The sequence below is a fragment of the Acomys minous genome (assembly GCF_964271855.1).
Source record: "Acomys minous genome assembly, chromosome: 11".
Taxonomy (NCBI): domain Eukaryota; kingdom Metazoa; phylum Chordata; class Mammalia; order Rodentia; family Muridae; genus Acomys; species Acomys minous.
Window position 1 is genome coordinate 940,175 of NC_140492.1, and position 21,752 is coordinate 961,926.

A 21,752-nucleotide genomic window follows, 5' to 3' on the forward strand; every position below is an offset into this window, starting at 1 on the left:
AAAAAGTAGGCACTTTCTCCTGGGAAACATCCTAACAGAAATATGAGCTGTGCAGCAAGAGTGCGTAGGAGGACTGTAACTATAGCAACCAAAAAAAAAAAAAAAAAAAAAAACAAATAAACAAAATAACCTAAAATGAATATTGCTGATAGAAGAACAGTAGCTTTTAAGATTTAAAGGTGTTTGCTGTGCTGGGTTTCATCCTCAGATTCTGCCTAGGCGTACACAAAAAACAAAGGCTACACAAAGATGAGTGGTGTTATTTTGGCATATATGTATGGTGGAATGCCAGGCAGGCAGGAGAGATAGCTCAGTGGTTAGGAGTGCGTATTGTGCTTCCAAAGGACCCAAGTTCGAGTCCCAGCTCCTACACAAAGCAACTCATAACCACTCCAGGGAATCTGACGTGTGCAGCAAAGCTTGTGTGTGGACATGGAAAGAAAGCAAGTCTCTTCTGAGAGGTGTGGATTGGCCCAGTAGAAGCGTGGGAGTCCACATTCTTTGTGAATAAACACTGCTGATGCTGCTGAGGAGATATATAGACTGTCAGTCAGCATTTGCACACACTTGAAACAGTCACAGTAAAACTGACCAAGGCTAGTCCATGATTGCCTCATCCATGACTCTGACAAGATCGAAAAGATGATGTTGAATAAGAGTTTCCGCACTGTTCCTGAAGGCATGTGGGTAACACACCCTTAACATTATTTTGTTTGGAGTCTGCGGGTGCAGCTCACTTGGTAGAATGTTTGACTAGCATGCATGAAGTTCAGTTTTGATGTTCAGCACCACATAAAACTGGGTACAATGATTCACACTTGTGATCCCAGCACGTAGGGAGATGGAGGCAGGAGGATCTGTGTTTGGGGATATGCTCCGCCACATAGAGAGTTTAAAGTCAGACTAGGTTGTATGAGGTTCTGTCTCAAAATGGTTGTAGCTTGTTTTATTTTGATTTTTTGAGACAGTCTCCTACAGCCCAGGTTGGCTTCCAACTTGCTATATAGTACAGGAAGACCTTAAGTTTCTAATCATCTTCTTTCCCCACTTCCTCATCTTCCTTCCCTACTTCCCAAGTGCTGGGAATCCCTTTCAATTTAACAAATCTCTCCTTAGGTGTCACTTATTTATTGCAAAAAAGTAGCCATTGTCCCGTGGAGCATCTCACATGCTGGGTTTGCCATCTCTGCTGTGTTGGATGTTCCCGTTATTTTAGTTTTCAGTACAACAAGAGGAGACCTGGCTAAACACAGCCTCAGCTCTGAGGAATAATGCTGTCCAGGAGGCAGTGTGGTGCTTCTAGGCGGCAAGCTCCGAACGTCCTTCTCCTTCTCCTTCCAAGCCCTGGACTCCTGAACAAGTCACAGGCCCCAGCGTGTGCTCTGCTTCCTGCCCAGGTACAGCCTCAGCATTCTCAGGGTCGCTGGACACCTTTTTTTAACCTGTAGTTTCAAGGGTGGCATCCCACGGCCTGATGTGCTGAGCCCAGGGTTATGTCTTTTTCTACACTCTGGTAACAGAGGTCGCAGTCTGATGAGGGAGACTCTGGGTCAGAGGTGCTTATCTGACACGTTGCTGTATCCCTGATCTTGGGCTGGTTACTGGGATGGGCACGACGGCCACATGGCCCCTTGGTATTCCATTCTCAGGACTCAGATCTGTACTTATAGCACCATATGCTTCTTCTCTGACACTTTCTGAAGGAGAGCACTTGATAAGCTCTGCTCTCTGAAGGGGATAACTTACGGAGTGGATGGTTCCCTGCTGTGCCCCAAGTGCCTGGTCTCATTTGTTGGCTTCTGCAGTAGAGCTGGGACCACCCCCTCGGCTGGCGTGGCAGAAGTCTGTACGAGTTCCATCTGGTTCTTGTAGAGGCCAGGCTAGAGAACTAAAGGGGGTGTGGTAGGGGCTGCACCCACACCATTAAGGTTGTCAGAGTGGCACAGTGTCCTCACCCAGGTTACTATGCAGGTGTCCTAGGAAGTGGGAAACACTCTGTGCTCGCAGAAAGCAGGCTTACTGGCATGTCACTTTCCAGCTGGAAGAATCTGAGCCACGGATGGGGATGCAGCTCAATTGGTAGAGAACTTGCCTGGCGTGCATGAAGCCCAGCATCGTGCAGAAGCCAAGCATAGTGATGCAGTCCCAACACTCAGGGGGTGGAGCCAGGAGGATCAGAAGTTCATAGCTGTCCTCAGCTACATAGCCCGTTCGAGGCCAGCTGGGGCGACACGAAGCCTTAAAAAACAGAATCTGAGCAAGAAATAAGAAAGGGCAAAGTAGTGAGGAAAAGTAGGAATGAAATCAGACCTGGGTTACTAAGTGAGGGCTGTTGTCACCCACAAGTGGGTGGCAGTCTCTCTCCCAGGACCTGGAAAGCAGTAGGGCTCAGGCAGGACACGTGCATCCACCCACCCTTTACCAACTAGCTAGCAAAGTTCCTGAGGATTTTATAATTGCTTCTTGCTCACCAGACAAGGCAGCTCCAGCTGGCTGGCACAGCCCGGGCAGAACCTGCTAGCTGTGGTCACTTTGCCCTGGGGAGTCCGTGTCCCGAGAGTTGTTTGTGGTTACCCTTCTAGACTCATGCACAGAGATCTGGCTCCTGCCCAGACCCTACGCCACATAGATCACAGGGCTTTCCCACATCCCAGCCTCCTTCCTGCCCTTCACTTGTCATTGTGTCCTGGCAATGGCCCTGCAGTGGTATTGCAAGACAGCTACTCCCAGGTTCTGCCTGGGACCATAGCCTAGTGCTGGAGTATCTGCTTAGCATGTGCAAGGTCACAAGGTCCATCCCTAGAAACACACACACAGCCTCCCGTAGCGGTCAAGCCAGTCTGCTGAGAACCAGCTGCCTCTGTTCTTCCCAGCACCACACAGTGAGCAGATTCGCTAGAGGGTGTCATTTGATAATTCTACCAGCATGTCTTTGGGGGAAAATAACAGGGTTTTCTTGCTGATTTACTCTCTGCCTGGGCATTTAGGTAGATGGTATGTGTGTGACTTTAGTAGACTTCATCTGGGCCCCCCAGTGCTGGTGAGTTCCCATAGGTAGTGCAGGAGAGGGCCTGGCTCCCACTACCCTCAGCTGCAGCAACTGCAGCGAGGAGCACTCTGTGTGGGTGGGGCATGGGTCCTATGCTAGGGTCCTGAGAAGTTTGCCTCACAGCAAGAGTGATGGGCTCGCTGTAAACTCTGGGTTCAAGATGGCCTGGGTCAAGCTAATGCGGGGTGTACCCTTGTGTGTCCTGCAAAACAGGAAATGTAGTGGTCACTATGGACTGTCAATGAGACAGGATCTAGAACCACATAGGACATAACCCTCTGGGCATGCCTGTGAGGGAGGATCTAGGCTAAGTTAACTGAGGTGGGCAGCACCATGCCATGGGCTGGTCTCTCAGAGTGAAAGGGAGTAAGCAAGCCTGCTGCCAGCATTCCTTTCTCTGCTTCCTGACTATAGATGCAAAGTGGCCAATGGCCTCAAACTCTTGCCTTTTCCAACATAAACTGTGAGAGAGAGAGATAATAACTCCTTCTTCCTTAAGTTTTTTTTCTATCAGATATGTTGTCACAGTTGCAGGGCAGTAACAGAAAAGGTGGGAAGGAAAACAAAAACAGTTCTCTCATGGGAGGAGAGCACAGCCAACAGCCCATGCTGAAGTTGCAGTCTCAGGGACAGTGCACTCTTGCTCCTTCCCTTCCGCATCCCTGATGGCAGGATGCTCTCAGCTAGGGTGGGGCTGGGTAGCCCCAGAACAGCAGAGATTCTCGGTAATAACAGAGGAACCCAATTAGAGAGGCAGAAGCAGGGCCCTCCCCCTCCACCTGTGCTGCCCACTCCTAGGTATGCCACACAGAACTCCAAGGCTGCCCCATGCATGAGTACAGCCAAGCCCAGGTCCCCTGCCATTCGCCTGCAATGTTCAGAAATCCTGATTAGCCTGAATGTCACAACAACAAGACACACTTGACTCGGAAAACGGAAAACGGCCTCTCAGGGCTGTGGGAGGGGCCAGTCCATCAGGGACCATTGGCCTTCTTATCTGCCTTGTCATAGCGTGTATTTATCTTCAGTTCTTGGGTTATGATCATAAAATGGCTGCTGTAGATCTGGACATTGCTTCTTTGCCCCAAGGGGAAATATCGAATTGGAGAAAGAAAACAGTGTGGGTCTCAGGAAAGCAGAAATTTCTCAGAAGTATCCTGTGTCTACTTCTAGATGAGTCATTTTAGACAGGCCTGTTACCTACCTCTGCGGACAGCAGGGCACCCAAGGTGTCAAGCCCAGGAAGGAACTGCGAGCTACTTGGCAAGCAGGAGCAGCTAGCGCTTGGCTCTAAGTGGCCAGGCTCTACTCTTGGTGCCTTCTGGAAGGTGGGTGACGGTTGGGCAGCCTGCAGATAGCTTTTGCCTTGCCAGCCTGACATCTTTACCAATAGTCAGCTACCACTGGTCTGCCAGTCCCCATTTGATTGCTCCTCCTGCTTGGTGTCTCTTCCCACGGCAGCGCCTGCCTGCCCCTCAGCCCCCCACTTCCAGCATCCCAGGCACCCACTAGGGTAGCCCATGCTTAGGGACAGCTCACCATCGTCTCTGGGTTTCCAAACTAAGGCCTGGCCTTCTTCGCTGTGGTAAGTGGGACCAAGATCCAAAGTTGTGGTAAACATAGTAGCTTAGGAAGAGTCAAAGCTGTCTGGAAATACTGGGTAGCTGCAGGATTCTTTTATTATCCCAGGCAGATGGCCAGGTGAGCATATAGGGCCCCTCTCTGGATGGATCCCTTAGGAAGCTCAGAGGCTGGCATTGCTCTGGATACAGGGTGAGACTCCCTGCCTCCTCCTTAGATTACCTCCCTTCCTCCCTCCCTTCCTCCCTCCCTCCGTCTCTCCCTCTCTCCCTCCCTCCCTCCTTCCCTCCTTCCCTCCATCCCTCCCTCCCTCCGTCCCTGTATGTTTCATCTTGCAGATATCTGTGATCCTGTAGCAGATATGTGATACACAACTCTGGCCACTTACAAGGGGAGGTGGACCTGTTCCCAAAGTGCCTGCTACCGAGGAAGCCACAGGCAGACACCTCAGTACTGTCTCTCTGCCCAGAAAGGTGACACAGGGCACTGACTGAGGCCAGCTAGAAAAACTGTTCATACTTCCTTGCTGTTTGACTTCTTGGATCGATCCTCCACTGTGGGTCACCATTTTAAACTTGAGGAGGAAGGGGAGGAGAGCAAGGGAGAAGGAGACGAGGGGAGGAGAAGCAATGGGGAGACCGAGTGCAAGCCTCTCTTCTTCCTGATAAGCCAGCACTGGGCCAGTCCTGTTGACTGACCCTCCTGTCTTGGTGGTGTCTCCTTAGCTGCCAGCCCTGACATTCAGCATCCCTTACACACTCCAGCATCTTGCAATTTCAAACGTCTCTCACGGGGCTCATCTGCCTGAGACTAGGACTACAGTGATGAACCTGTCTCTGTGACCTCATGGTCCCTGGAACACAAGATTTTCTCTGGCTTCTGGTGGCCCTTTCTCTCTCGTGCACTCTGGAGGGTCTCATTTGGGGTTCATCTGCACAGGGTGGGCCAAGACCTCTGGAAGGTAGACACCTTAACCCATAACGTGTTGTTTGTCCTCTATCTAGGCTGACCTGGAAGAACCTCTAAGTGACCGTGTTCCTACAGAAGTCTGGGCCTGTTGGTCACAGGGTGTGAAGGAAGCTGTGTTCATTTCTCTTTCAGAACCCAGTTTCCCTGTTACTAGCTCCTGTCAATCACTGTGACTCACTATGAACTTCCTGCATCTGTATATCTGTTCCCACATTGATGGCTTTCCTAGGCGACATCAGAGTGTGGTATGATTCCTCTGGCTCAGCATAGTTAATTTGGCAGAACTATCTGGACAGACTAAAGAGTCAGGCGACTGTCAGGGCTACATGGGGTGAGGAGGTCGGTAAGAAGCAGAGGCTTTTGCAAGCCTGGAGTTCTCCTCTACGGATGGGCAAACAGCCTAGATAGCAGAGGCCAACCTTGAACCTCTGATCTTCATGCCTAAACCTCCCAAATGCTAGAGTACGATTTGGAGCAGCGTGGCCAGCCAAGGAGATCCCTAGTTCTGGCCTTTGACTCCCTCTAAGAAAAGAGGTGCCCTGCCTTCACACAGAGCCTGCTTGGGAATTCAAATACCTTAGCCCTGTTTCTGACCCTCTCCCTGCTCTGAGCAGTAGGTGACTTGCAGAGCCCACAGCCTCCCTTGGCCACTGGGAAGGAAGGCAGGAGCCTGACCCCATAGGAGGTTCTGGGTCCAAACCACCACGGAAGTAGCACTGTGTGTGGCATCCCGCTCTCTTTGCTTTGGTACAGGCAGCTGCTGAGGAGCACACTCAGACCTTGCTCCTCACGTGGTGCCTCCTGCACCCCTGCTCTGCTCCTGTGAAGCTAGGGAGCACAAAGCCAGGCCATCCAGCCTCTGCCTCAGCGTTAAAAAAAACCCTGTCTGAGACTACATGGCAGAGACATCAAAGAGGGCCAGAGGTTCTGTTCTGTGTTCTTTAGGCCCCACTCTGCACATCTCAGTGCAATTTGTCTATTTATTTGTTTATGTATTTAGAGTGGTGACTCCGTATCAAGAGGGGAGCTGACTTTACAAGTTCTGAGCCTTCCAGAAAATCGTGAGCTGTTAGCACATGTGTGTCCTAGTCATTGCCCACAGGGAAAGGCAGTTGTTTACCTGCAGCTCTTGGAACCGCATCACAAGTAAATCTCAGGCATGTTGGGAAGCACAAATTACAAGTGGCCTGCTGGCTCTGATGAGCTCTGGCAACAGGGTTGCCTTGGCCTGTTCCCTTAAGCCTGCTACCTTCGCACCTCTTCCCTGTCTATAGCAAAAAAGGCTGCTCTGTGCATCTGGCATGTGGGGTCCAAAGACTCACCAGGAAACTGCCGGCAGCTGGGCCTCTGTCCTTGTGGAGATGCCGAGCCTCCCTTCTCACTCCCGGGCATTGCCACAGCAGAGTCTGCACTGATCTGTGAAAGTAGGAAGAAATAGCTGGTGGTCCCTTGCTCAAACTGATAATCAGTGCCGCCCCTCACTCCTTTCTGCCCCCTTTTCCTCTCTGCCGACTTTGAAGTGCTAACTTTCCCCAAGCCTCTATACTCACATCAGCCCCAGCTCAGACCCCTTTTCCTAACGGTCACCAGGGCAGGGTGTTGTATCCACTGGGCAACCATTCTACAGCCTGGGCAGCATCCCTATCTCCTAACCAGCTTTTCCCTCTTTCTTTTTTATTTTCACCAGCTGCCTAGTGATTTCTGAGTCCAGCTGTGAGACAAGGTTCATGTGAGGCACACGAGGCCCCAGCTTGCCTCTGTGACCTTGTCAGAAGATCTGTCACCTGACAAGCAGCTTTTGTGAAGGTCTCAGTGGGCGACTCCAGCAGGGAAGCTGGGTTGGGAAGGGTCTGCCACAAGGCCACTAAACTGCTTGGAACTGACCAGGCTCTGCTTTGCAGCGGCTCTTGAGCCTCTTCACTCACCAGAACCGCCCGCCCCCCCAGCTTGTCTTTGCTACTTTGTAGTCCCCCCCCTTATCCCACATGTTTTACCTCCTATCACTAGATAAGAGAGAAAGGAGGAGAGAGGGGAGAGGTAGAGATCCTTGAATCTAATTTCTTTCCTTCTTGATCCTTCTTTTAGCAAAACTACTAACAAACGAAAAACAACCCCCATCCCTACCCCCACGACTACCAACCCCGCCTATCATGGCCTTAGGATTTATATACCCTCTGAGAAGTTCCCAGAATTCCAAATGCCACATAATCTCAGAAACTATCTTCTGCTGGCAAAACTATGCCTCTGCTAGAGCACAAGGCAAATCAGAGTCAGCTGTGAAGCAGCCTCAGGCCCTCACACCGGGGATTAAAATGAAAACAGCCGTACAATATTTCTGTGTTTAAAGAAACCAAAATTCCAACATGGTCACTATATTCCCCTCTTTACTGCCTTGGTTTTGTGTCTGGTCCATCTCACTGTGGCTACTCAGGTAGAGGGCTGATGTCATTGTTCCACGTCATAGAACTACCCTCCCCGTAAAGCAGCAGCTCTCTTCCTGTAGGCCATGACCTCTGTGGAGTTGAATGACCCTTTCACAGGGGTCACCTAAAACCATTGGAAAACACAGATATTTGCATTAAGATTCATAACAGTAGCAAGATTACAGTTATGACATAGCAATGAAGAGAATTTTATGGGATGGAGAGTGGGACTGGGGGGGGGAAGAGTAGGGAGGTAGATATGACCATCATATAAAGGGAATAAATAAATAAATTATCTAAACAAAATTTTATGATTGGAGTCACCACAACATGAGGACCTGTATTAAAGGGTCGCAGCATTAGGAAGGTTGAGAGCCACAGCCCTAAAGTGTCAGTGTCCTGCACGGATGAATGCCACTTTGTCAGCACAGCAGGAAGTCCCCACTCAGGATCTCAGAACTTTACTCTTCCCATGGCTGAGGACATACAAGTGGTATGAATGGAGCCAGTGTGTATTTTGTGTGGGTGGAAAGAGAGAGAGAGAGAGGAGTGGAGAAGTTGGCTGTGTCTCTGCCTACGAACTGAAGTTCACAGGGGAAAACCCGCTGCATCTGTGGGATATTCTACAAGCCAGGTAGACTGGTTAGAGCTTGCGGAGTGTTGCAATGTTGCAGATGCAGAGAATGTCACCTTAGGCTATTTTTTCAAGTCCCTTGGTAGCCATTCCCAGCCCACCTCTGTGTCTTTGAATGCACCATCTTAGCAGGCCATTGGTTTTCACCATGCTGAGAGCATCCACCCACCCCCCTCAGCATGTCCTCAGACAGCAACTGAGGCCTGCAGCCAAGGTGCCCTGCCCTGCTATGATCTGCCTGCCTGAGGTTCCCACCAGCGTGTTTGAAAAGTGCCTTGCCTGTGACTGTTCTGTGACTGTGAAAATGGTATGAAGCCAATTCCACCTTGGATCATGGAGTTTTGGGGTAACCTGAATCCCCATTCCCAGGCCACAGTTGCTTGGATTTGGCCCAGAATAAACTACCTCTTGTCCCATTTGAGGCAAGAGTTGTGTTTTGTGTAGACATGCCTCATTCTTCTTATAAATCACTTCCAGCACCATCTTTTCCCCTTCTCTCAGCTCTGGCACTCACCATCCATGCCACACTGAATAGGAAAGCCCCACAGTGCCCACATCAAAGTAACAGTTTGAGGATGCGCTTACCTTCCAAAGCCTGGCTTAGAGTTCTGAGCTGAGTCCCACCTGCGCAGACTCAGCAGCAGATCTAGCTCACCTGTCACGGGTCTTTATTGTTGGAACTGAACGGCCCCACTTCCTCTTATTTGGATACATCCCTGCTATGGGCCATCGTCTAGGGTGGCTGGAGAGTTATGTAATGGCCCTTGAGTTTACTAAAGCCAATGGTGATGGGCTGTAAACCGAGATAGAGATGTTTGAAGGAGGATTACTCTTTGGCAGAGAGTTGGGGGATCATATTAATGAGAAACGAGCACCTGAGAGCACCTCTTTATTCATCCAGGCTCTAAAGATTCTCACTTCTGGCTGTTTGGACCAACACTCCCAATGAGAACAAACACAAAACTGGATAGGATGTCTCTTAAGCCTGTGGGATGGAATTGGAGCCCTGACTAGGCAGTAGAATCGTGCATGTCAAGAGGAAGGCAGAAATCCAGACAGACATGCTAGCTGGGCTCTGTCTTCATCTCTGTGGGTCTGCTGATCTGGGGGGAGATGTTGGGGATTACTATTGACCACGTTGAGAGGCAGGAGGACAGCAGCAGGTCTCAGGCCTGCCAAAGTCAGTGCCCTCATAGCTTCCCGAAGTGAGTGGGAAGCACAAAGGATCACATCCTATGAGTACAGAGGACCTGGAAACAAAGCAAACACAACTAACCCAGACACACCAGTGTCCCTAAAAGTATCTACCAATGACACAGTGTCAAGGTGACCCCAGGTTGGCCACACCTCCAGGTAGGTAGATGAAAGAGGATCATCTCTACATAAAGACATGCCACTGGGGTCAAACTATTGACTACTTCTTCAATGTAAGTGGTTTTCCTTTCAACAAAGATCACCAAAAATACAAGCAGACCTAAGAATACAACTTAGAAGAGACAGAAAGAACAGATGGCAGAGGCAGCCAGGGCTCTAGAAAAAGAATTATCAGGGCTGACAAGATGGTTCTGTGAGTAAGAGCACTTTCCCACCATGCCTGACACACAACCTGAGTTCTGTCCCTGGTACCCACATAGTGGGATAGAACAAGCTGCCTTCTAACCTCTACATGTGTGCACCTTTCCCAGTCCCATACCGATAAATAAAATATTAAAAAAATTAGATAGTCTTAAAAAATTAAACATATATTATACAAGAATGTAAAAGAAAAAAATTAAAATTCAATAGATTCAATAATTAGAGCAGCTCTGAGGGGAAAAAGCAGACATTCTAGAACTGAAAAAAATCTAATAGCAAGTTATGAACACCTTGAGTGTCTTTTTACCAGACATTTAGTCATAGCTGAAGAGAGAACTAATAAATTGACAGACAGGTCACAGGAAAATACACATTCTGAAGGGAGCAGAGATGAAAATCCGAGGAAGACAAGAGACTAGGCACTAGACACAAAGATCACAGTCAATGGACCTAGTTTCAGAAGAAGAGATGGGCTGTCCTGCGCACTGGAGAGTGGCAGAAAAGCAATCTGGGGCTTGATAGTGCATGCATCTCCAGCTGATCCTCCGGCCTCCACATCAAGAGTGATGGAACTCGGGTCAATGCCATGCTCCCGGCTAGACACAGGTAGGTATTTTGTTTGTTTCTCTTAAATTACATTTATTCGTGTGTGTGTGTGTGTGTGTGTGTGTGTGTGTGTGTGTGTGTGTGTGTGTGTTGTACATATGAGTGCTGGTGCTCATCTGTGGATGTTAGAGGACAGCTTGTGGAGTCAGTTCTTTATGTCCACTGTGTGAGTCCTGAGGTTTGAGCTTAGGTCACTAGGCTTTACTTGGTGAGACACCTCAAAGAAACGGGTTCTCTGCTCCCACCATATGGGCTTGAAGTCAGGTTGTCAGGCTTGGTAGCAGGCACCTTTGCCCTTTGAGCCATCTCAGCAGCCCTAGGTAAAACTGTTCTAATATGCGCTGTGCCAGTTAGTTAGTTATCTTGTATCTCACATCTCCCTATTTTTGGGGGGGGGGGAGCTCCAGCAATTGCTGTGCATGCAGCTGAAAATTCTACAGCATAGGCCAGACTCTTCCCTGAAGTTGTTTGGCTCTGGGATCCCTGGTGCATCTGTGAGTCAGGTGTGGTGGTACAAGCCTTTAGTCAGAAGGCGAAGACAGAACGCTGGGAGTTTGAAGCCAGCCTGATCTACATAGTGAGACCCTGTCTCATAAAAAAGGGGGGCGGTGGAGCAACTGGTCCTGGATCAGAGAGATGACTCAGTAGTGTGCCAGCTAGCTTGTGACTATCTAGTCTTCAACTCCATCAGAGACTTAAGAAGGAAATGTTGTCTAGCACTCTAGTTTTATGTCAATTTGACACAATCTAGGATCACTAGAAAGGAGGGAACCTTGACTGAGAAACCACCTCTTTAAGATCAGGCTGTAGAGCATTTTCTTAGTTAGTGATTGACAGAGGAAGGCCCGGCCCACCCTTTGGTTGTTGGCTCTGTACTCTATAAGAAAGCAGGATGAGCAAGCCAGTAAGCAGCACTCCTCAGCGGCATCTGTATCAGCTCCAGATGTCTGCCCTGTTTGGGCTGCTGCACTTGAATTGTTCCTTCAGTGATAAAGTGTGATATGGAAGTGTGAGCCAAATGAATCCTTGACTCCCCATCTTGAATCATGTCATAGTGTTTCATCACAGCAACAGACCTCAACTAGGACATTTGTAAAGTGTCTGTCAAACAAGTATAAAGGCCTGAGTACAGACCCCCCAGCACCCATGTAAAAGCTGGGCCCAGTAGCACACACTTGTAATCCCAGCACTGAGGAGGTAAAGATACGTAGGGCTTGCTGGCCAGCTAGCCTAGCCAAATCAGAGAGCTTCAGGTTCAGTAATAGACCTTGTCTCAAAAAAAAAAAAAAAAAGCTGTAGGGAGATGGCTCAGCAGGTTAAAGGTGCTTACCATTAAGCCTGATGACCCGAGTCATGGATTCATGATGCTCTGGTTTGAGCCCAGGGCTGGATTTTTCTTACTAGTTTTTTAAACACTTTGCTCAATGTTGACATGTAATTTTGGTGTGGAGATTTTAGGGAGATTTTAGTAAAGTGGTAACAGTGACTTTTCCCTTGACGTTGCTGTAATACATAAATCAAAGGTGACTCTTTATAGCCGACATTGCAGCCTCCTGTACTCACTGGCATCTGGTCATGTTTGGTTGTCTTTGCAGGGTTTTCTACATGCGTGCACACAGAATCACAAAGCCTGGGAGATGTGTGATTGATTTTACGTCTTCCTTTCCCCCAAACTAAACCCAGGTCCTTTGCAAGAGCAGCACCAGCAAGTCCTCTTAACTTCTGAGCGGTTTCCCCAGACCCCTCAGTGTTTTATCTTTTCACTTTTAAATGCATCCAGACTCGAGGCAGCACTCTTGGCTCTGATTACCCCCAAGGTAGCATTTCCATGGCCTCTGGGCACCGTCATAATCTGAAAATGGACATGGTGGATGACGCCATGTAACATGCAGACTGTATCCAAGTCCACCTCACTCCTCAGGATGCTTTGTTCGGTCCAGCCTGCAAGCTGTGCTTGGTTGCGGTGCTGATACACCTCTTTGAAGATGGAACAAAACTTGATTGTGTGCGGTAAGAGGCCCTTGGATTTGGGTCACCTGCTGTTTTCAGGTGGCATGCATTTTGTAGAAAGCCAGACACGGTGGCTTATGCCTGTAATCCCAGCACTTGGGAGGCAGAGGCAGGCAGATCACTGAGTTTGAGGGCCAGCCAGGCTACAAAGTGAGTCCAGGATGGTCAAGGATACCAAGACAGAGAAACCCTGTCTTGAAAAACAAAAACAAGAACAAAAACCAAAGACAAAAAATAAAATAAAATAAAAAGAAAGAAAGAAAGAAATGCTGCATAAGTGATGATGTCACTCTCAGGCTTTGGCACCTCATCTCATGCTAGGCTTTTTAGCTATTATGAGTTGCAACTGTTTTACAACCCCAGACTATTTGAAACCAAATGTTTCTATCCCAAGTACACTATTAGACAGTGGGACAAAGGTCAGGCCGCTGGCCTAAAAGAGTGCCTACTTCTCTGTTCTAGCATGTTCCCAGAACCAAGGGGCCTTGGGATAGCAGTGGTCTGCAAGGACTGTTCCTGTGAGGACAATCTCACAAGAACCACCAAGCATGGTCCAGGGACCATGACACCAGAGGACAGGTCATACCTCCTGCCAGCTCACAGTGACATCCTGGTGCCCTGACAGTACCCACATTGTGGCAGCTGTGTGAGTGACTCATAACACTATCCAATAGTCTCTTAGTCCCCGTTCTGGGAAAGGAGTCCCAGCTATGGGGGTTTCTCCAGCTATGGGGGTATTTTGGAGCAGGGCTCCAAAGGGCATTTGTGAAGCCCTTTCAGGCTCAGTTTTTGCCTGGTTGGGAAGCTGCCCATGCTGTCTGCCCTGGGGGAGACAGAGGGTAAAAAGGGTGTCAGTCTAATAGTCACGCTTGCTTTCTTCTGGGAGTTCATCTCTTTATAACCCTTTTGTACCAGCTTGCTTCTCTAGACTTATAACCCAGGAAGGGTGGCTCCAGCGAAGACTGTAAATTAGACAAAGGTTCTATTCAGAGTCCTTTTCTACCCTTTGACACTCTAAATCCTTTCAGTCTTAGGAAGCCAGAGGCTCCTCCCATCTTCTCCTTTTTATGTAACCAGAATTCAGGAGAAGAGGCTAGTTTATATTAATTCTCACTCATGTAAAAGACTGGCCAGGATTGTAGTATTTCATATATTATGAGTGACTTCCACTGAGCAAAAACACCAGAATCTATAAGTGCTGCCTAACCACACTGGCTGGCTAATGCTCTGTTTCTTCTAGGAGCTGGAGGAGACCAGCTGAAGGGGCCACAGTTTGAGGGAACTCAGCCAAAGCCACTACAGTTTAAAAACTAGAAAGCTTTAGTCTCAGTGGTTAAGACTCAGCTTCTACCAGCACTGGCCTTTGGCCAACATTCAATCTCCTCAAGCTGCCATTTCTGTTTATGAAACAGAATCCAGGACGGGCCTCTCAGTCTGAAGGAAGTGTCAACTCTCCCAGTAAACCTGCTGGGCTTAGGGTGCTGAGTAGTTCCTTTTGCCTGGCTTATCTGGGCAGAGGCAGGTGGGCAGAGCTGAATCCAGGCAGATGTGGGCTAGAGTCGTACAGCAGCTGCAAGGGTACCATTTTCTGTACACCATAGCCTGGGGGAATCTTCACGTGTAGGGGGCCTAGTGGAAAATGGGGCTTCCAGAAGAGGAGCAGGGGCTTTGGAACAGTAACCACATAGAGAGGAATCAAGAGTGTCCAGCCATAGGAGTGGTGGGCCAGTCTAGTCTTGGAGCCCAGGCGGTGGGCGGCTGTCAGGGAGAGGCTGAGCTCCAGGCTGGCCCCATGCTCAGCTCACTAAACCCAAAGGCTCCAAGCTGAGGTAAGCTCCGGCACCTGAATTCCCTCTCCCACCATGTCTGCACTTGTAAGATCTATATTCCACCCAAAATGAATATTTCCTCCTTAGTCCCTCATGGGATGGGCCAGTTCATTGTGCTGTGACATTGACAAAGTCTCTAAGGTTCAGAAACAGTAAATGGCTTCCTTCCAGAACACACACAGAGTCCTTCATGGGATGGGCCAGCACACTGTGCTGTGACACTGATGACATTTCTAAGCTTCCGGCACAGTAAATGGCTCCATTCCAGAAGTGACACCGTTTTCTGTATGGTTTGAGGAGACCCAGCCAACAAGCAGGGACCCTGAGCTGGTGTGAAGCACAGCCCTGGATGGGAGCAGCCGAGATGAAAGCTCGGAGGGCAACAGAAGTGCCACGAAAGGCCACCTGTCTTTTTCATTTTTAGTACATAGAAAACCTCGCAAAATACTAAGCAATGGGTCTCAATATTGACATTTGAAAACTGTTGTCAGAGATCCAGAGCAGTATTCTGGGAGAAGGAGAGGGCAAGTGGGCTACTGTGCAGCCCGAAGGGAGAGCACTACCCAGCATGCTCCAGGCTCTCACCCCAGCACTTTCAGACAAAAGTAGGGAAGAAAAGGAATGGGAGGAGAGGAGGTGGAGAGACGGAGAAAACAGAAGTTGAACAGATAAATGGGTAGGCAGGTTGAAGTCCCCAGTATAAAAGAAATAAATACTAGAAGAGGCTTCTCTACTGACTCAGAAATCCAAGCAGCTTGTTACCAGCTGCCAGGGATGAGGTAACAGTAGAGGGATAAGCCAGGAAGTACACTTTGCACCCAATACCCTCCAGTTGTTTGAAAAGAAAGCTGTAAAAAAAAAATCAATAAAGATTTAGGAACAAGGAAACAGCTAGGCCCTTGGGAGGGACCCTTTGCTCTACCTTCCAGGAACAAGTGGCTTACTGCTTGCCAGACACCACCAGAAATCAAGAGCTTCACCAAACATGGCGGGACACAGACGCCATCTTGCACAGGGCATCAGTAGCTGTGTTCCTTCCCTGTGGTCTAGAAGCAATGGTCCCATAGGGAACCTGTCAGTGGGAAGGGGAGTGAAAGGCCGCACTTCGGTGAAAGTCCAATAGCACGGCTTCTCCCAGCTGTCATAGCCAGGCTACTAAGATGCAAATGTTAAGGGTTGTAGTGAAGGATACGGTACCTAAGCTCAAAGTACACATCAGGCAGGAAGTCAAAAGACGGCGGTAGATTTTGTCTGTTTGGTTTTTTCCTATTCCTAGAAGCTCTGCTAACATGAGGCCAGAAGGATATTCAAAGTGGCGGGGTAAGACTTTAGCGCTGTTGCTGCCCTCACACCATTTCCTGACCTCATGTCTGTGCCTTCAATAAGTCTGTGTTGAATTCCCTCCAGACTCCACCCAACTCTTGCACTGCCTGGGACGTCACTGGAGAACCTTGGGCCCATTTCTTTCCTTTCCCCACCTTGGTAGAATGTGCCAGTTACCTATGAGATGTGCACCCCTAGGCTCTTCTCTGCTGTATCCCTATTGGCCCCTCTGACCCCTTCATATGCCTGTCCCTCCCTCCAATTCCAGAGACTCTCTTTCCCACATTTCCTGCCAAACATGTCTTGACAGCACCTGGTACCTGAAGCTCCTCTATAGCCGCCCTCTTCTCATGCCCCTCAATATTTCTCCTGACTCTCACCTCCTTCCTCTTCCCTTCCTTTTGTTCCTCATTCTTGGGTCATAGCCTCTAGTATCCACTTGGGAGCACAGACATTTCTAGACAGTAAAAAAAAAGGCAGGAATTTTACCTTCCTCTAAGACCCACACCTTTCTCCACCAACTATTATCCCAACTACCAATCAGGGGCCTTGAAACCTTGGGACAAAGGACTTACCAACCTCCCTGCTTTGGAAAGAGGGACAATGAAGGCCCAGTGACCACTCCTCAAGTTCACCTTCAGAGTCCTGACATGACACTTAGCTTAAGTAGAGGGCAAGAGTTATGAAGAACTAAGCAGACCTGGTCAAGTTGTAGTCCTGCCCATCCCTGGTCCGCCGTGTCCTCAACTCTAGTCTCCAGTCTCTTTTCCCCTGCAGTCATGGTGTTCATTGTCAGTACAGGTGGAAACTTCTTCCTGGCAGACAAGCTCTTCTCTTTTCCTTCTCCCAGCATGACACTGGGGAAATTCCAATTCCTCGGGGTCCCATCTCAATAGTCTGATAATAGAATGGGGGAAGGGACCAGAATCTTTGTTTGGAATATCTTTACTCCTACCGGGACAGCTATAGGATCAGCCTGGGTGATAGCCATGCTAGAGTGCACTGGGTCACTTGTGCAGAGCAGGGTAGGCGCCTTCATGAGGGCCATTGCTGGGCCTTTCCAGGCGGTCACCCTGCTGCTTGCCTGGAGAGACAGAAGGTTCTGAAACAATGTCTGAGGAGCAGAGGTTTATGAGACACTTCTTTTATTCCTTTGGGCAAGTGTTTGCTTTGTTCTAGTTTATATCTTTATAGAGGTGTGTGTGTGTGTGTGTGGGTATGTGTGTGTGTGTGTGTGTGTGTGTGTGTGTGTGTGTGAGAGAGAGAGAGAGAGAGAGAGAGAGAGAGAGAGAGAGAGAGAGAGAGAGAGAGAGAATGAGAGAACATACATACACACAAACATTTCCAGTAATAATGTGGACTTTTGTGTGTTTGTATGTTGTGCAGATGCACACGTGCGTGAGTATGTGGTATTCTTCAATTACCATCCACCTTGTTTTGTTGAGACAAGGTCTCTCAGTGGCCTAAAGCACTCTAGTTAGACGGGGCAGGCTGGCCAGGGAGCCCCAGGGACCTTTCTGTCTTCTTCTTCCTATAGCAGGGATTATAAACCTCAACCACTATGCCAGATTGTTTGTTTGTTTTGTTTTTTCCAATGCGTTCTGGGATTAAAGTCAAATCTTGTGCTGGCAGGACAAGCAATTTACTGACTGAACTACTCCCCCAGCCTGATTTGAACTGGTTTTTAGATGCAGGTTCCTGGGCCTTGCCTCAGGTCCACTGACCCTGATTCTTGGAGCCCAGGCCCTGGGACTTGGCAGCGTGGCATTAAACATATGTACCTTTGCTGTCAGCTCTCAGGCTGCTGATAATGTGATCTTGAGGTTTGCAACTCTCACTCTAAGAATGAGTGTTCATGATGTTTGCTTTGAGCAAGCCTTGGCTAGTTTATTCTGTGTTTGTCTCTATTAAGGCACAGGGTGCCGCCCCCAACCATGTTTATGTGCTCCTTGTAAATGCTTATGAAGTGGTCTAAGATCACTGGGCTTCCAAGGAAGTTGGAATAACCACCTTATCTCCAATACCCTCCCATCACAGGGCCCGGTGCTGACTAGCCTACCATTTTACAAGCAGCCCACACATGGGATGGGTGGGGTTTTCCCACTCTCCCTTCAAGGAAGTGACACCGTAGCAGCACCACGGACTGAGTTGTTCAAAGTCCCCAAAGTAAAAGCAGTGCAATAAGATCGCCCAGCCGTGTGTCCTCTGGTGAGAGGTCCGACCTGCACACGAACAGCAGAGGTACGCCAGGAAGTGCTCCATGTTCTCCTAGATGCCCCAGTCTGTCTGGAGGGCCTTAGTGGGGCTGAAGCACAAATCCCCTGTCTAATGGTGGAAATGAAGCCTACGTAGATCTTAGAAAGGCCCCAGCAGGCTGCATTCCTAGACATCCCCACCCCCACCCCGACTCCATCTTCCTTCCTTTTTGTTTCCTGACCCCTCAGTGATTCTCGGGCTTAGCTGCTGCTGAGGAGGTTTGAAAATCCCTTTTTGCTTCTGGGTGAACTCACTCATTATGATAATTTCTAGGTCAATCCATTTGTCCACAAATTTCGGGAATTCCTCGTTTTTAATAGCTGAGTAATACTCCTTAGTGTAAATGTACCATAGTTTCTTAGTCCATTCTTCTACTGAGGGACACTTAGGCTGTTTCCATGTTCTGGCTATTGTGTATAAAGCAGCTATGAACATGGTTGAGCATATGTCCCTGTTGTGTGTTCGAGCATTTTCTGGGTATATTCCAAGGAGTGGGATAGCTGGGTCTTGAGGAAGCCCTATTCCCATTTTTCTGAGAAAACGCCAGATAGCTTTCCAAAGTGGTTGTACTAGTTTGCATTCCCACCAGCAGTGAAGGAGTGTTCCTCTCTCTCCACATCCTCGCCAACATGTGGTGTCATTTGAGTTTTTGATCTTAGCCATTCTGATGGGTGTAAGATGGAATCTCAGTGTCGTTTTGATTTGCATTTCTCTGATGCCTAACGAGGATGAGCATTTCTTATATCAAAACACTAGTCCAAGGGATACGTCCCATGAAAAACCTTACTTACCAAGAAAGTGGGTCAGAGGAGAGGACATCCTATTGAGACTTTAGGCGAGAGTAGCATGGAAGAATGGGGAAATAACAGGACCCACAGGGTCCTGGAAACCTACAAGAAGAACTTTATGACAGGCAGATCTGGGTCCTGGGGTCCTCCTCAAACTAAGGCACCAGCCAAGGAGAAATAGGCAGTAAACTTCGAACCCCTACCAAGACCTAGCCGACGAACACGATATTCTCCACTGTTGAGTGGAGAGTGAGATCTGATTCTCACGTGAACTCTGGTGCCCCTTTTCTGACCATGTCCCCTGGATGGGGAGGCCTGGTGGCACTCAGAAGAAGGATAGCAAGTTACCAAGAAGAGACTCAATAATCTTAGAGCATACATAGGGGGAAGAAGTCTCCCTCAATCACAGACATAGGGGAGGGGAGAAGGGGGGAAGTGGGAGGGAGGGAGGAATGGGAGGAAACAGGGGAAGGGCTAACAATCAAGATGTAATATGAATAAATTAATTAAAAAAAAAAAGAAATTAAAAAAAAAAAAAAAAAAAAAAGAAAATCCCTGTAACATAAATGGAGGCCTCTGCCTCTGGCCTCGCGGTGAGGAGCCTGAGGCATGAATCCCTAAACAACAAGAGCAGCTCCTTCCCAGACTTGAGTTCAAGTCTTTAGTGCCTACATAAAAGCTAGGTGGGCACAGCAGCCATTTGTAATCCTAGGGAGGAGAACTGGAGACAGGAAATCCCTGGTGCAAGTCTGGAAAGCCAGAGTATTTGAAATGTCAAGCAAGCACATGTTCCCTGGGCTCAGAAGGGACCCTGCTCCAATATTTAAGATGGAAAGCAATGAGAGGAAGACACCCCCACATTGCATCCTTAGTAGTGTGCACATATGCACACACAGGCACTCACACACGCACATGTGTGCACACATCCACGTGTGCACAAAGGTGTGAACATGTGAACATACAAACACATGCAATGCACATATATACATATGGAAAGAAAGAAAGAAAGAAAGAAAGAAAGAAAGAAAGAAAGAAAATCCTCTCCAGGAATTTCCAATATGCAGGAAGATCAAAGTCCCAGGTCCATTGGCCTCAGTAGAATCCAACAGCACTTCTCCCCCAAAATGTGCAAAGTACTTGAAAAAAATGAGTGAGAAAACTTTACTCACATGGTATAAACTGGGTGAAATTCAGCTTGTTTGGAAGCTGTGTTGTGTTCACAGTGGGTTCTTCACAGAGGAGGAGATTCCCCACCCATCCTGAGGGATGACAAGTCAGATAGATTCCAGGGTAAGTAGCAGATAGAACAGGTGCCACGACTAGAAAAAAAAAAAAGTCAACTTCCAAGATGGCTGGTGTCTTCTTCCTGCTCCTGACCTAAGACAGAAACATGGCAACTTAAAATACGGGCTTTTTATTCCACTGCTAGGCCCCGGGCTGATGGACAGACTCAACACGTTCAAGGTTGGATCAGAGCATGGTACATAGCAAGCAGATCTGGCCAATCTTGCCTTTCTTCAAACTGACCAACCCTGGCTTAGGGAGGAAGCCCCTTCAAAGACTTAAGTGAGCAAGCAAACAAAAAGCCACAGCCCTCAAGGAGAAGCCAGGCTTTGGCGTCTGACACTCACCACTGCCCGGGCTTTGGAGAGGGTCTTTCTCTCCCTGTGCCTGCTGTGTGAGTTATGTTTCCCTAGCCCTGACAAAAGTCTTTCTTTTCTGTGTGGTTCTCCTGCTCCTGTCTGCTGTGTTTGAATTCCCTACTGCTGCTCATGCTCACAAACTTTCCTGCATTTTAGTTCTTTAACTGGTAGAAAAAACCAAACCCGATCTAGAGCCCTAGAAGGCAACAATCTCACAAACAACATGAACTTTATTATGTGGTTGCTCTTAGTAACCACTCCTGGGTCCAACTCTACCACGCTGTAGCAATTAAGGTTTCAGCCCTGGCTGAACACTGGAATTCCTGAGATAAAGAGAGCAGGCGCCTGGTGTAGGTGAGGCCTGGGCACTGGAAAATTTTCCACGTTTCCTGGTAGATTTCCTGGGTTCCTCTTTGAGAACTGCTCCTTTTGTGATTCTTCTATTGGAGTTTTTATGAGCTTGGTGATTCCAATACTCGGGAGGCTGAGGCAAGAGGATCACAAGTTCCACACTCTCTCCCTCCGTCCCTCCCCCCTCTCTCCCTCCCCCTCTCTCTCTCCACCCCCTACCCCCGCGCACCCCCCATACTCTTCCTGTTGAGGGGTCACCTACCTGTTCTTCACTGCTGTGCTTTCTCACTGGGATCATTTGGATTTCCTCCTGGGCCTTGATGCCATCCATTCTCACTGTAAAGAATCTGTGGATTTATTTCTATTTACCTTTCAGACTCTTTGGTGCTGCCCTTCCACTTGAAAAAGCATGACCTCCTTCACATTTGGAAAGCTGACAGACATGATGTGGCTGCTTCTGCACTGCTCCCAGCTGACTTATTCAATCTGGCTTCTCTCTTCCAGAAGTGCTCTGCTTGGCCTCAAACTAACTCCAGAAATCTGCTCTAGTCTTCTGGCTCCTTCTCCTTCTCTGGCTTCACCTGTGTCTACCTTGTTTTCTTGTTCAACCCCTATAAAACTCCCTGGTAAAGTGCCTCCTCCTCCTCCTCCTCTTCCTCCTCCTCCTCCTCCTTCTCCTCCTCCTTCTTCTTCTTCTTCTCTCTCTCTCTCTCTC

At 48.6% G+C, this 21,752-nt stretch overlaps 1 long non-coding RNA gene across 1 annotated transcript; it reads right to left on the bottom strand.

The window, feature by feature from the left end:
- Positions 1-261: 261 nt before the first annotated feature.
- Positions 262-21,396, bottom strand: LOC311608388. Its single transcript, XR_014782947.1, has 4 exons — positions 21,300-21,396; positions 20,213-20,302; positions 6,922-7,015; positions 262-2,253 (listed from the first exon to the last, which is right to left on the bottom strand). It is a non-coding gene; the product is annotated as an uncharacterized lncRNA (long non-coding RNA).
- Between the last annotated feature and the right edge of the window lie 356 nt (positions 21,397-21,752).